Raw genomic sequence first — 14,035 nt, forward strand, 5'->3', positions numbered from 1 at the left:
GGAATGGAATGGAATGGTATGGAATAGAATCAACCCGAATGGAATGGAATGGAATGAAATGGAATGGAATCAACCCGAACGCAATGGAATGGAATGGAATGGAGTGGAACGGAATGGAATGGAATGGAATGGAATCAACCCGAATGTAATGTAATGGAAAGGAATGGAATGGAATCAACTGGAAAGTAATGGAATGGAATGGAATGGAATGGAAAAGAATGGAACGGAATCAACACAAATGGAATGGAATGGAATGGAATGGAATGCAATCAACACGAATGGAATGGAATGGAATGGAATCAACAGGAAGGGAATGGAATGGAATCGAATGGATTGGAATGGAATGGAATGGAATGGAATGGAATGCAATCAGCCCGAATGGAATGGAATGGAGTGGTATGGAATGGAATGGAATGGAATGAAATAAACCCGAAAGGAATGGAATGGAATGAAATGGAATGGAATGGAATGGAATGGAATGGCAGGTTATGGAATCAACCCGAGTGGTATGGAACGGAATGGAATGGAATGGAATGGAATCAACCCGAATGGAATGGAATGGAATGAAATGGAACTGAATGGAATGGAATGGAATGTAAAGGAATCAACCCGAATGGAATGGAATGCAATGGAATGGAATGGAATGGAATGGAATGGCATAGAATGGAATCAACCCGAATGGTATGGAATGGAATGGAATGGAATGGAATGGAATGGAATCAATAGGAATGGAATGGAATGGAATGGAATGGAATGGAATGGAATGGAATGGAATCAACCCGAATGAAATGGAATGGAATGGAATGGAATCAACACGAATGGAATGGAATGGAATGGAATGGAATGGAATGGAATGGAATGGAATGGAAGGGAATCAACCCAAATGGAATGGAATGGAATGGAATGGAATGGAATGGAATGGAATGGAATGGAATAAACCCGAATGGAATGGAATGGAACGGAATGGAAAGGGATGGAATGGAATATAATGTAATGGAATGGATTCAACCCGAAAGGAAAAGAATGGAATGGAATGGAATAGAATCGAAAGGAATGGAATGGAATCAACCCAAATGGAATGGAATGGAATGGATTGGAATCGAATAGATTGGAATGGAATGGAATGGAATGGAATGCACTCAACCCGGACGGAATGGAATGGAATGGAATGGAAGGGAATGAAATCAACCCGAAAGGAATGGAATGGAATGAAATGGAATGGAATGGAATGGAATGGAATGGAAGGGAATGGAATGGAATGGCAGGTTATGGAATCAACCCGAGTGGTATGGAATGGAATGAATTCGAATGGAATGGAATGGAATAAACCCGAATGAAATGAAATGGAATGAAATGGAATGGAGTGGAATGGAATGGAATGGAATGAAACGGAATGGAATGGAATGGAAAGGAATGAACCCGAATGTAATGGAATGGAATGGAAATGAATGGAATGGAATGGAATGGAATGGCATAGAATGGAATCAACCCGTATGGTATGGAATGGAATGGAATGGAATTGAATCAATCGGAATGGATTGGAATGTAATGGAATGGAATGGAATCAACCCGAATGGAATGGAATGGAAGGGAATGGAATGGAATGGAATCAACACGAATGGAATGGAATGGAATGGAATGGAATTTAATCAAGCCGAATGCAATGGAATGGAATGTAATGGAATGGATTGGAATGGAATGGAATGGAAAGGAATGGAATGGAATCAACCCGAGTGGAATGGAATGGAAAGGAATGGAATGGAATGGAATGGAATCAACCCGAATGGAATGGAATGGAATGGAATGGAATAGAATGGAATGGAGTCAACCCGAATGGTATGGAATGGAATGGAATGGAATGGAATGGAATGGAATGGAATCCACTGGAATGGAATGGAATGAAATGGAATTGATTGGAATGCAATGGAATGTAATGGAATCAACCGGAATGGAATGGAATGGAATGGAATGGAATGGAATGGAATCAACTGGAATGGAATGGAATGGAATGGAATGGACTGCAATGGAATTAACCCGAATGGATTGGAATGGAATGAAATGGAACGGAATGGAATCAACTGGAATGGAGTTAAATGGAATGGAATGCAATGGAATGGAATAGAATCAAACAAAACAGAATGGAATGGAGTGGAATACAATGGAATCAACCAGAATGCAATGGAACGTAATGGAATGGAATGGAACGGAATGGATTGGAATGGAACGGAATCAACCCGAAAGGAATGGAATTGAATGCATTGGAATGGAATGGAATGGTATGGAATAGAATCAACCCGAATGGAATGGAATGGAATGGAATGGAATCAACCCGAATGCAATGGAATGGAATGGAATGGAATGGCATGGAACGGAATGGAATGGAATTGAATGGAATCAACCCGAATGGAATGGAATGGAATGGAATGGAATCAACTGGAATGTAATGAAATGGAATGGAATGGAATGGAATGGAACGGAATCAACCGGAATGGAATGGAATGGAATGGAATGGAATGCAACCAACACAAATGGAATGGAATGGAATGGAATCAACCCGAATGGAATGCAATGGAATGAAATGGAATGGAATGGAATCAACTGAAATGGAATGGAATGGAATCGAATGGATTGGAATGGAATGGAATGCAAACAACCCGAATGGAATGGAATGGAATGGAATGGAATGGAATGGAATCAACCCCAATGGAATGGAATGGAATGAAATGGAATCTAATGGAATGGAATGAATCGGAGTGGAATGGAATGGAATGGAATGGAATGGAATGGAATCAACCTGAAAGGAAAAGTATGGAATGGAATGGAATGGAATGGAATGGAATGGAATCAACCGGAATTGAGTTAAATGGAATGGCATGTAATGGAATGGAATGGAACGGAATGGATTGGAATGGAACGGAATCAACCGTAATGGAATGGAATTGAATGCATTGGAATGGAATGGAAAGGTATGGAATAGAATTAACCCGAATGGAATGGAATGGAATGGAATGGAATGGAATGGAATCAACCCGAATGCAATGGAATGGTATGGAATGGAATGGAATGGAACGGAATGGAATGGAATGGAATGAAATCAACCCGAATGGAATGGAATGGAATGGAATGGAATGGAATGGAATGGAATGGAATGGAATCAACTGGAATGTAATGAAATGGAATGGAATGGAATGGAATGGAACGGAATCAACCGGAATGGAATGGAATGGAATGGAATGCAACCAACACAAATGGAATGGAATGGAATGGAATCAACCCGAATGGAATGCAATGGAATGAAATGGAATGGAATGGAATAAACTGAAATGGAATGGAATGGAATCGAATGGATTGGAATGGAATGGAATGCAAACAACCCAAATGGAATGGAATGGAATGGAATGGAATCAACCCCAATGGAATGGAATGGAATGAAATGGAATGGAATGGAATGGAATGAAATGGAATGGAATGGAATGGAATGGAATGGAATGGAATGGAATGGCATTGAATGGAATCAACCCGAATGGTATGGAATGGAATGGAATGGAATGGAATGGAATGGAATGGAATGGAATTGAATGCAATGGAATGGAATCAATCGGAGTGGAATGGATGGAATGGAATGGAATGGAATGGAATCAACCCGAATGGAATGGAATGGAATGAAATGGAATGGAATGGACTGGAATGGAATGGAATGGCATGTTATGGAATCAACCCAAATGGAATGGAATGGAACGGAATGGAATCGAATGGAATGGAATGGAATAAACCCGAATGGAATGGAATGGAAAGGAATGGAAAGGAATGGAATGGAATGGAATGGAATGGAATGGAATCCACCGAAAGGAAAAGTATGGAATGGAATGGAATAGAATGGAATGGAGTGGAATGGAATCAACCCGAATGTAATGGAATGGAATGGAATGGAATGGAATCAACTGGAATGGAATGGAATGGAACAGAATCAACACGAATGGAATGGAATGGAATGGAAAGCAATCAACACGAATGGAAAGGAATGGAATGGAATCAAACCGAACGGAATGCAATGGAATGAAATGGAATGGAATGGAATCAACTGGAATGGAATGGAATGGAATCGAGTGGATTGCAATGGAATGGAATGGAATGGAATGCAATCAACCCAAATGGAATGGAATGGAATGGAATGGAATGGAATGGAATGGAATGGAATGAAATCAACCCTAAAGGAATGGAATGGAATGAAATGGAATGGAATGGAATGGAATGGAATGGCAGGTTATTGAATCAACCCGAGTGGTATTGAATGCAATGGAATGGAATGAAATGGAATGCAATGGAATCAACTCGAATGGAATGGAATGGAATGAAATTGAATGGAATGGAATGGAATGGAATGGAATGGAATCAACCCGAAAGGAAAAGAATGGAATGGTATGGAATGGAATGGAATGGAATGGAATGAACCGGAATGGAAAGGAATGGAATGGAATGGAATAGCATGGAATGGAATCAACCCGATTGGAATGGAATGGAATGGAGTGGAATGGAATCAAACGGAGTGGAATGGAATGGAATGGAATGGAATGGAATGGAATGGAATGGACTGGAATCAACCCAAAAGGAATGGAATGGAATGGATTGGAATGGAATGGAATGGAATGGAATGGAATAAACCCGAATGGAATGGAATGTAAAGGAATGGAAAGGAATGGAATGGAATGGAATGGAATGGAATGGAATCAACCCGAAAGGAAAAGTATGGAATGGAATGGAATGCAATGGAATGGAATGGAATGGAATCAACCCGAATGTAATGGAATGGAATGGAATGGAATGGAATCAACTGGAATGGAATGGAATGGAATGGAATGGAATGGAACAGAATCAACACGAATGGAATGGAATGGAATGGAATGGAAAGCAATCAACACGAATGGAAAGGAATGGAATGGAATCAAACCGAAAGGAATGCAATGGAATGAAATGGAATGGAATGGAATCAACTGGAATGGAATGGAATGGAATCGAATGGATTGGAATGGAATGGAATGGAATGGAATGGAATGCAATCAACCCGAATGGAATGGAATGGAATGGAATGGAATGGAATGAAATCAACCCTAAAGGAATGGAATGGAATGAAATGGAAAGGAATGGAATGGAATGGAATGGAATGGAATGGAAAGTAATGGCAGGTTATGGAATCAACCCGAGTGGTATGGAATGGAATGGAATGGAATGGAATGGAATGAAATCAACCCTAAAGGAATGGAATGGAATGAAATGGAATGGAATGGAATGGAATGGAATGGAATGGAATCAACCCGAAAGGAGAAGAATGGAATGGAATGAAATGGAATGGAATGGAATGGAATGGAATCAACCGGAATGGAAAGGAATGGAATGGAATGGAATAGAATGGAATGGAATCAACGCGATTGGAATGGAATGGAATGGAATCAAACGGAGTGGAATGGAATGGAATGGAATGGAATGGAAAGGAATCAACACGAATGTAATGGAATGAAATGGAATGGAATTGAATGGCATAGAATTGAATCATCCCGAATGGTATGGAATGGAATGGAATGGAATGGAATGGAATGGTATGGAATGGAATCAATCGGAATGGAATGGAATGGACTGGAATGGAATGGAATGGAATGGAATGGAATGGAATGGAATCAACCCTAATGGAATGGAATGGAATGGAATGGAATCAACACGAATGGAATGGAATGGAATGGAATGGAATGGAATGGAAAGGAATCAAACCAAATGGAATGGAATGGAATGGAATGGAATGGAATGGAATGGAATCAATCGGAATGGAATGGAATGGAATGAAATGGAATGGAATTGAATCAACCCGAATGGAATGGAATGGAATGGAATGGAATCAACACGAATGGAATGGAATGGAATGGAATGGAATGGAATGGAATGGAATGGAATGGAATGGAATCAAACCAAATGGAATGGAATGGAATGTAATGGAATAAACCCGAATGGAATGGAATGGAACGGAATGGAAAGGAATGGAATGGAATGGAATGGAATGGAATCAACCCGAAAGGATAAGAATGTAATGTAATGGAATGGAATGGAATGGAATGGAATAGAATCAACCCGAATGGAATGGAATGGATTGGAATGGAATGGAATGGAATCAACCGGAATGGAATGGAATGGAATGGAATGGAATAGAATGGAGTGGAATCAACCCGAATGGAATGGAGTGGAATGGAATGGAATGGAATGGAATCAACTGGAATGGAATGGAATGAAATGGAATGGATTGGAATGGAATGGAATGGAATGGAATCAACCGGAATGGAATGGAATGGAATGGAATGGAATGGAATCAACTGGAATGGAATGGAATGGAATGGACTGCAATGGAATCAACCCGAATGGAATGGAATGGAATGAAATGGTACGGAATGGAATCAACCGGAATTGAGTTAAATGGAATGGAATGCAATGGAATGGAATAGAATCAAACAGAACAGAATGGAATGGAGTGGAGTATAATGGAATCAACCCGAATCCAATGGAATGTAATGGAATGGAATGGAACGGAATGGATAGGAATGGAACGGAATCAACCGTAATGGAATGGAATTGAATGCATTGGAATGGAATGGTATGGAATAGAATCAACCCGAATGGAATTGAATGGAATGGAACGGAATGGAATCAATCCGAATGTAATGGAATGGAATGGAACGGAATGGAATGGAATGGAATGCAATCAACACGAATGGAATGGAATGGAATGGAATCAACACGAATGGAATGCAATGGAATGGAATGGAACGGAATGGAATGGAATGGAATGCAATCAACATGAATGGAATGGAATGGAATGGAATCAAACCGAATGGAATGCAATGGAATGAAATGGAATGGAATGGAATCAACTGGAATGGAATGGAATGGATTCGAATGGATTGGAATGGAATGGAATGGAATGGAATGCAATCAACCCGAATGGAATGGAATGGAATGGAATGGAATGAAATCAACCCGAAAGGAATGGAATGGAATGAAATGGAATGGAATGGAATGGAATGGAATGGAATGGAATGGCAGGTTATGGAATCAACCCGAGTGGTATGGAATGGAATGGAATGGAATGGAATGGAATCAACCCGAATGGAATGGAATGGAATGAAATGGAATGGAATGGAATGGAATGGAATGGAATGGAAAGGAATCAACCCGAATGGAATGGAATGCAATGGAATGGAATGGAATGGAATGGAATGGCATAGAATGGAATCAACCCGAATGGTATGGAATGGAATGGAATGGAATTGAATGGAATGGAATGGAATGGAATGGAATGGAATTAGTCGGAATGGAATGGAATGCAATGGAATGGAATCAACCCGAATGAAATGGAATGGAATGGAATGGAATCAACACGAATGGAATGGAATGGAATGGAATGGAATGGAATGGAATGGAATGGAATGGAATCAACACAAATGGAATGGAATGGAATGGAATGGAATGGAATGGAATGGAATGGAATGGAATGGAACGGAATGGAATAAACCCGAATGCAATGGAATGGAACGGAATGGAAAGGAATGGAATGCAATGGAATGGAATGGAATGGAATCAACCCGAAAGGAAAAGAATGGAATGGAATGGAATGGAATCAACCCGAATGTAATGTAATGGAATGGAATGGAATGGAATGGAATGGAACGGAATCAACCTGAATGGAATGGAATGGAATGGAATGGAATGCAATCAACACGAATGGAATGGAATGGAATGGAATCAATCGGAATGGAATGCAATGGAATGAAATGAAATGGAATGGAATCAAATGGAATGGAATGGAATGGAATGGAATGGAATCAACCCAAATGGAATGGAATGGAATGGAATGGAATCGAATGTATTGGAATGGAATGGAATGGAATGGAATGCAATCAACCCGAATGGTATGGCATGGAATGGAATGGAATGGAATGGAATGGAATGGAATGAAATCAACTCGAAAGGAATGCAATGGAATGAAATTGAATGGAATGGAATGGAATGGCAGGTTATGGAATCAACCCGAGTGGTATGGAATCGAATGAAATGGAATGGAATGGAATGGAATAAACCCGAATGGAATGGAATGGAATGAAATGGAATGGAATGGAATGAAATGGAATGGAATGGAATGGAATGGAATGGAATGGAATGGAAAGGAATAAACTCGAATGGAATGGAATGGAATGGAATGGAATGGAATGGAATGGAATGGCATAGAATGGAATCAACCCGAATGCTATGGAATGGAATGGAATGGAATGGAATGGAATGGAATGGAATGGAATGGAATGGAATGGAAAGGAATAAACCCGAATGGAATGGAATGGAATGGAATGGAATGGAATGCAATGGAATGGAATGGAATCAAACCAAATGGAATGGAATGCAATGGAATGGAATGGAATGGAATGCAATGGAATGGAATGGAATCAAACCAAATGGAATGGAATGCAATGGAATGGAATGGAATGGTATGGAATAAACCCGAATGGAATGGAATGGAACGGAATGGATAGGAATGGAATGGAATGGAAAGGAATGGAGTGGAATGGAATGGAATCAACCAGAAAGGAGAAGAATGGAATGGAATGGCATGGAATGGAATGGAATGGAATGGAATCAACCCGAATGGAATGCAATGGAATGGAATGGAATGGAATGGAATGGAATCAACCGGAATAAATGGAATGGAATGAAATTGAATAGAATGGAATAGAATCAACCCGAATGGAATGGAATGGAATGGAATGGAATGGAATGGAATGGAATCAAGTGGAATGGAATGGAATGGAATGGAATCAAGCAGAATGGAATGGAATGGAATGGAATGGAAAGGAATCAAACGGAATGGAATGGAATTGAATGGATTGGAAAGGAATGGAATGGTATCGAATAGAATCAACCCGAATGGAATGGAATGGAATGGAACGGATTGGAATCAACCCGAATGCAATGGAATGGAATGGAATGGAATGGAATGGAATGGAATCAACCCGAATTTAATGGAATGGAATGGAATGGAATGGAATGGAATGGAATGGAATGGAATCAACTGTAATGGAATGGAATGGAATGGAATGGAATGGAATGGAACAGAATTAACCCGTATGGAATGGAATGGAATGGAATGGAATGGAATCAACACGAATGGAATGGAATGGAATGGAATCAAACCGAATGGAATGCAATGGAATAAAATGGAATGGAATGGAATCAACTGGAATGGAATGGAATCGAATGGATTGCAACGGAATGGAATGGAATGGAATGCAATCAACCCGAATGGAATGGATTGGAATGGAATGGAATGGAATGAAATCAACCCGAAAGGAATGGAATGGAATGAAATGGGATGGAAGGGACTGGAATGGAATGGAATGGCAGGTTATGGAATCAACGCGAATGGAATGGAATGGAATGAAATGGAATGGAATGGAATGGAAAGGAATCAACCCGAACGTAATGGAATGAAATGGAATGGAATTGAATGGCATAGAATTGAATCAACCCGAATGGTATGGAATGGAATGGAATGGAATGGAATGGAATGGAATGGAATGGAATCAATCGGAATGGAATGGAATGGAATGGAATGGAATGGAATCAACCCGAATGGAATGGAATGGAATCAACACGAATGGAATGGAATGGAATGGAATGGAATGGAATGGAATCAAACCAAATGGAATGGAATGGATTGGAATGGAATGGAATGGAATAAACCCGAATGGAATGGAATGGAACGGAATGGAAAGGAATGGAATGGAATGGAATGGAATGGAATGGAATGGAATGGAATCAACCCGAATGGAAAAGAATGGAATGGAATGGAATGGAATGGAATGGAATAGAATCAACCCGAATGGAATGGAATGGATTGGAATGGAATGGAATGGAATCACCCGGAATGGAATGGAATGGAATGGAATGGAATAGAATGGAGTGGAATCAACCCGAATGGAATGGAATGGAATGGAATGGAATGGAATGGAATGGAATCAACTGGAATGGAATGGAATGGAATGGAATGGACTGCAATGGAATCAACCCGAATGGAATGGAATGGATTGAAATGAAACGGAATGGAATCAACCGGAATTGAGTTAAATGGAATGGAATGCAATGGAATGGAATAGAATCAAACAGAACAGAATGGAATGGAGTGGAATATAATGGAATCAACCCGAAACCAATGGAATGTAATGGAATGGAATGGAACGGAATGGATTGGAATGGAACGGAATCAACCGTAATGGAATGGAATTGAATGCATTGGAATGGAATGGTATGGAATAGAATCAACCCGAATGGCATGGAATGGAATGGAATGGAATGGTATCAATCCGAATGCAATGGAATGGAATGGAATGGAATGGAATGGAATGGAACGGAATGGAATGGAATGGAATGGAATCAACCCGAATGGAATGGAATGGAATGGAATGGAATGGAATGGAATCAACTGGAATGTAATGAAATGGAATGGAATGGAATGGAATGGAACGGAATCAACCGGAATGTAATGGAATGGAATGGAATGGAATGCAACGAACACAAATGGAATGGAATGGAATGGAATCAACCCGAATGGAATGCAATGGAATGAAATGCAATGGAATGGAATCAACTGAAATGGAATGGAATGGAATCGAATGGAAAGGAATGGAATGGAATGCAAACAACCCGAATGGAATGGAATGGAATGGAATGGAATGGAATGGAATGGAATGGAATCAACCCGAGTGGAATGGACTGGAATGGAATGGAATGGAATGGAATGGAATGGAATCAACCCGAATGGAATGGAATGGAATGGAATGGAATGGAATGGAATGGAATCCACTGGAATGGAATGGAATGAAATGGAATGGAATGGAATGGAATCAAGGCGAGTGCAATGGAATGGATTGGAATGGAATGGAATGGAAAGGAATGGAATGGAATCAACCCGAGTGGAATGGAATGGAATGGAATGGAATGGAATGGAATGGAATGGAATCAACCCGAATGGAATGGAATGGAATGGAATGGAATGGAATGGAATGGAATCCACTGGAATGGAATGGAATGAAATGGAATTGATTGGAATGCAGTGGAATGTAATGGAATCAACTGGAAAGGAATGGAATGGAATGGAATGGAATGGAATCAACTGGAATGGAATGGAATGGAATGGAATGGAATGTACTGCAATGGAATCAACCCGAATGGAATGGAATGGAATGAAATGGAACGGAATGGAATCAACCGGAATGGAGTTAAATGGAATGGAATGCAATGGAATGGAATAGAATCAAACAGAACAGAATGGAATGGAGTGGAATAGAATGGAATCAACCAGAATGCAATGGAATGTAATGGAATGGAATGGAACGGAATGGATTGGAATGGAACGGAATCAACCCGAATGGAATGGAATTGAATGGATTGGAATGGAATGGAATGGTATGGAATAGAATCAACCCGAATGCAATGGAATGGAATGGAATGGAATGGAATGGAATGGAATGGAATTGAATGGAATTGAATGGAACGGAATGGAATGGAATGGAATGGAATCAACCCAAATGTAATGTAATGTAATGGAATGGAATGGAATCAACTGAAATGTAATTGAATGGAATGGAATGGAATGGAATGGAACGGAATCAACACGAATGGAATGGAATGGAATGGAATCAAACAGAATGGAATGAAATGGAATGAAATGGAATGGAATGGAATCAACTGGAATGGAATGGAATGGAATCGAATGGATTGGAATGGAATGGAATGGAATGGAATGCAATCAACCCGAATGGAATGGAATGGAATGGAATGGAATGGAATGGAATGGAATGGAATGGAATGAAATCAACCCGAAAGGAATGGAATGGAATGAAATGGAATGGAATGGAATGGAATGGAATGGAATGGAATGGCAGGTTATGGAATCAACCCGAGTGGTATGGAATGGAATGGAATGGAATGGAATGGAATGGAATCAACCAGAATGGAATGGAATGGAATGAAATGGAATGGAATGGAATGGAATGGAATGGAATGGAATGGAAAGGAATCAACCCGAATGGAATGGAATGCCATGGAATGGAATGGAATGGAATGGCATAGAATGGAATCAACCCGAATGGTATGGAATGGAATGGAATGGAATGGAATGGAATGGAATGGAATGGAATGGAATCAATCGGAATGGAATGGAATGGAATGGAATGGAATCAACCCGAATGAAATGGAATGGAATGGAATGGAATCAACCCAAATGGAATGGAATGGAATGGAATGGAACGGAATGGAATAAACCCGAATGTAATGGAATGGAACGGAATGGAAAGGAATGGAATGCAATGGAATGGAATGGAATGGAATCAACCCGAAAGGAAAAGAATGGAATGGAATGGAATGGAATGGCAGGTTATGGAATCAACCCGAGTGGTATGGAATGGAATGGAATGGAATGGAATGCAATGGAATGCAATGGAATCAACTAGAATGGAATGGAATGGAATGGAATGGAATGGAATGGAATGGAATGGAATGGAATGGAATCAACCCGAATGGAATGGAATGGAATGGAATGGAATGGAATGGAATCAACCGGAATGGAATGGAGTGGAATGGAATGGAATGGAATGCAATCAACACGAATGGAATGGAATGGAATGGAATGGAATGGAATGGAATGGAATGGAATGAAATCAACCCGAAAGGAATGGAATGGAATGAAGTGGAATGGAATGGAATGGAATGGAATAGAATGGAATGGAATGGCAGGGTATGTAATCAACCCGAGTGGTATGGAATTGAATGGAATGGAATGGAATGGAATGCAATGGAATCAAGTCGAATGGAATGGAATGGAATGAAATGGAATGGAATGGAATGGAATGGAATGGAATCAACCCGAAAGTAAAGAAAGGAATGGAATGGAATGGAATGGAATGGAATCAACCCGAATGGAATGGAATGGAATGGAATGGATTGGAATGGAATCAAACGGAATGGAATGGAATGGAATGGAATGGAATGGAATGCAATCAACACGAATGGAATGGAATGGAATGGAATGGAATGGAATGAAATCAACCCGAAAGGAATGGAATGGAATGAAATGGAATGGAATGGAATGGAATGGAATGGCAGGTTATGTAATCAACCCGAGTGGTATGGAATGGAATGGAATGGAATGGAATGCAATGAAATCAAGTAGAATGGAATGGAAAGGAATGAAATGGAATGGAATGGAATGGAATGGAATGGAATGGAATGGAATCAACACGAAAGGAAAAGAATGGAATGGAATGGAATGGAATGGAATGGAATGGAATGGAATCAACCCGAATGGAATAGAATGGAATGGAATGGAATGGAATGGAATGGAATGGAATGGAATGGAATCAACCCGAATGGAATAGAATGGAATGGAATCAACCGGAATGGAATGGAATGGAATAGAATGGAATAGAATGGAATGGAATCAACCCGAATGGAATGGAATGGAATGGAATGGAATGGAATGGAATGGAATGGAATGGAATCAACTGGAATGGAATGGAATGAAATGGAATGGTTTGGAATGGAATGGAATGGAATGGAATCAACCGGAATGTAATGGAATGGAATGGAATGGAATGGAATCAACTGGAATGGAATGGAATGGAATGGAATGGACTGCAATGGAATCAACCCGAATGGAATGGAATGGAATGGAACGGAATGGAATCAAACCGAATGCATTGGAAAGGAATGGAATGGAATGGAATCATCCCGAATGTAATGTAATGTAATGTAATGTAATGGAATGGAATCAACTGGAATGTAATGGAATGGAATGGAATGGAACGGAATCAACCTGAATGGAATGGAATGGAATGGAATGGAATGCAATCAACAAGAATGGAATGGAATGGAATGGAATCAAACGGAATGGAATGCAATGGAATGAAATGAAATGGAATGGAATCAACTGGAATGGAATGGAATGGAA

This window comes from Pan paniscus, chromosome 6, assembly GCF_029289425.2.
Source record: "Pan paniscus chromosome 6, NHGRI_mPanPan1-v2.0_pri, whole genome shotgun sequence".
In the NCBI taxonomy this organism is placed as follows: domain Eukaryota; kingdom Metazoa; phylum Chordata; class Mammalia; order Primates; family Hominidae; genus Pan; species Pan paniscus.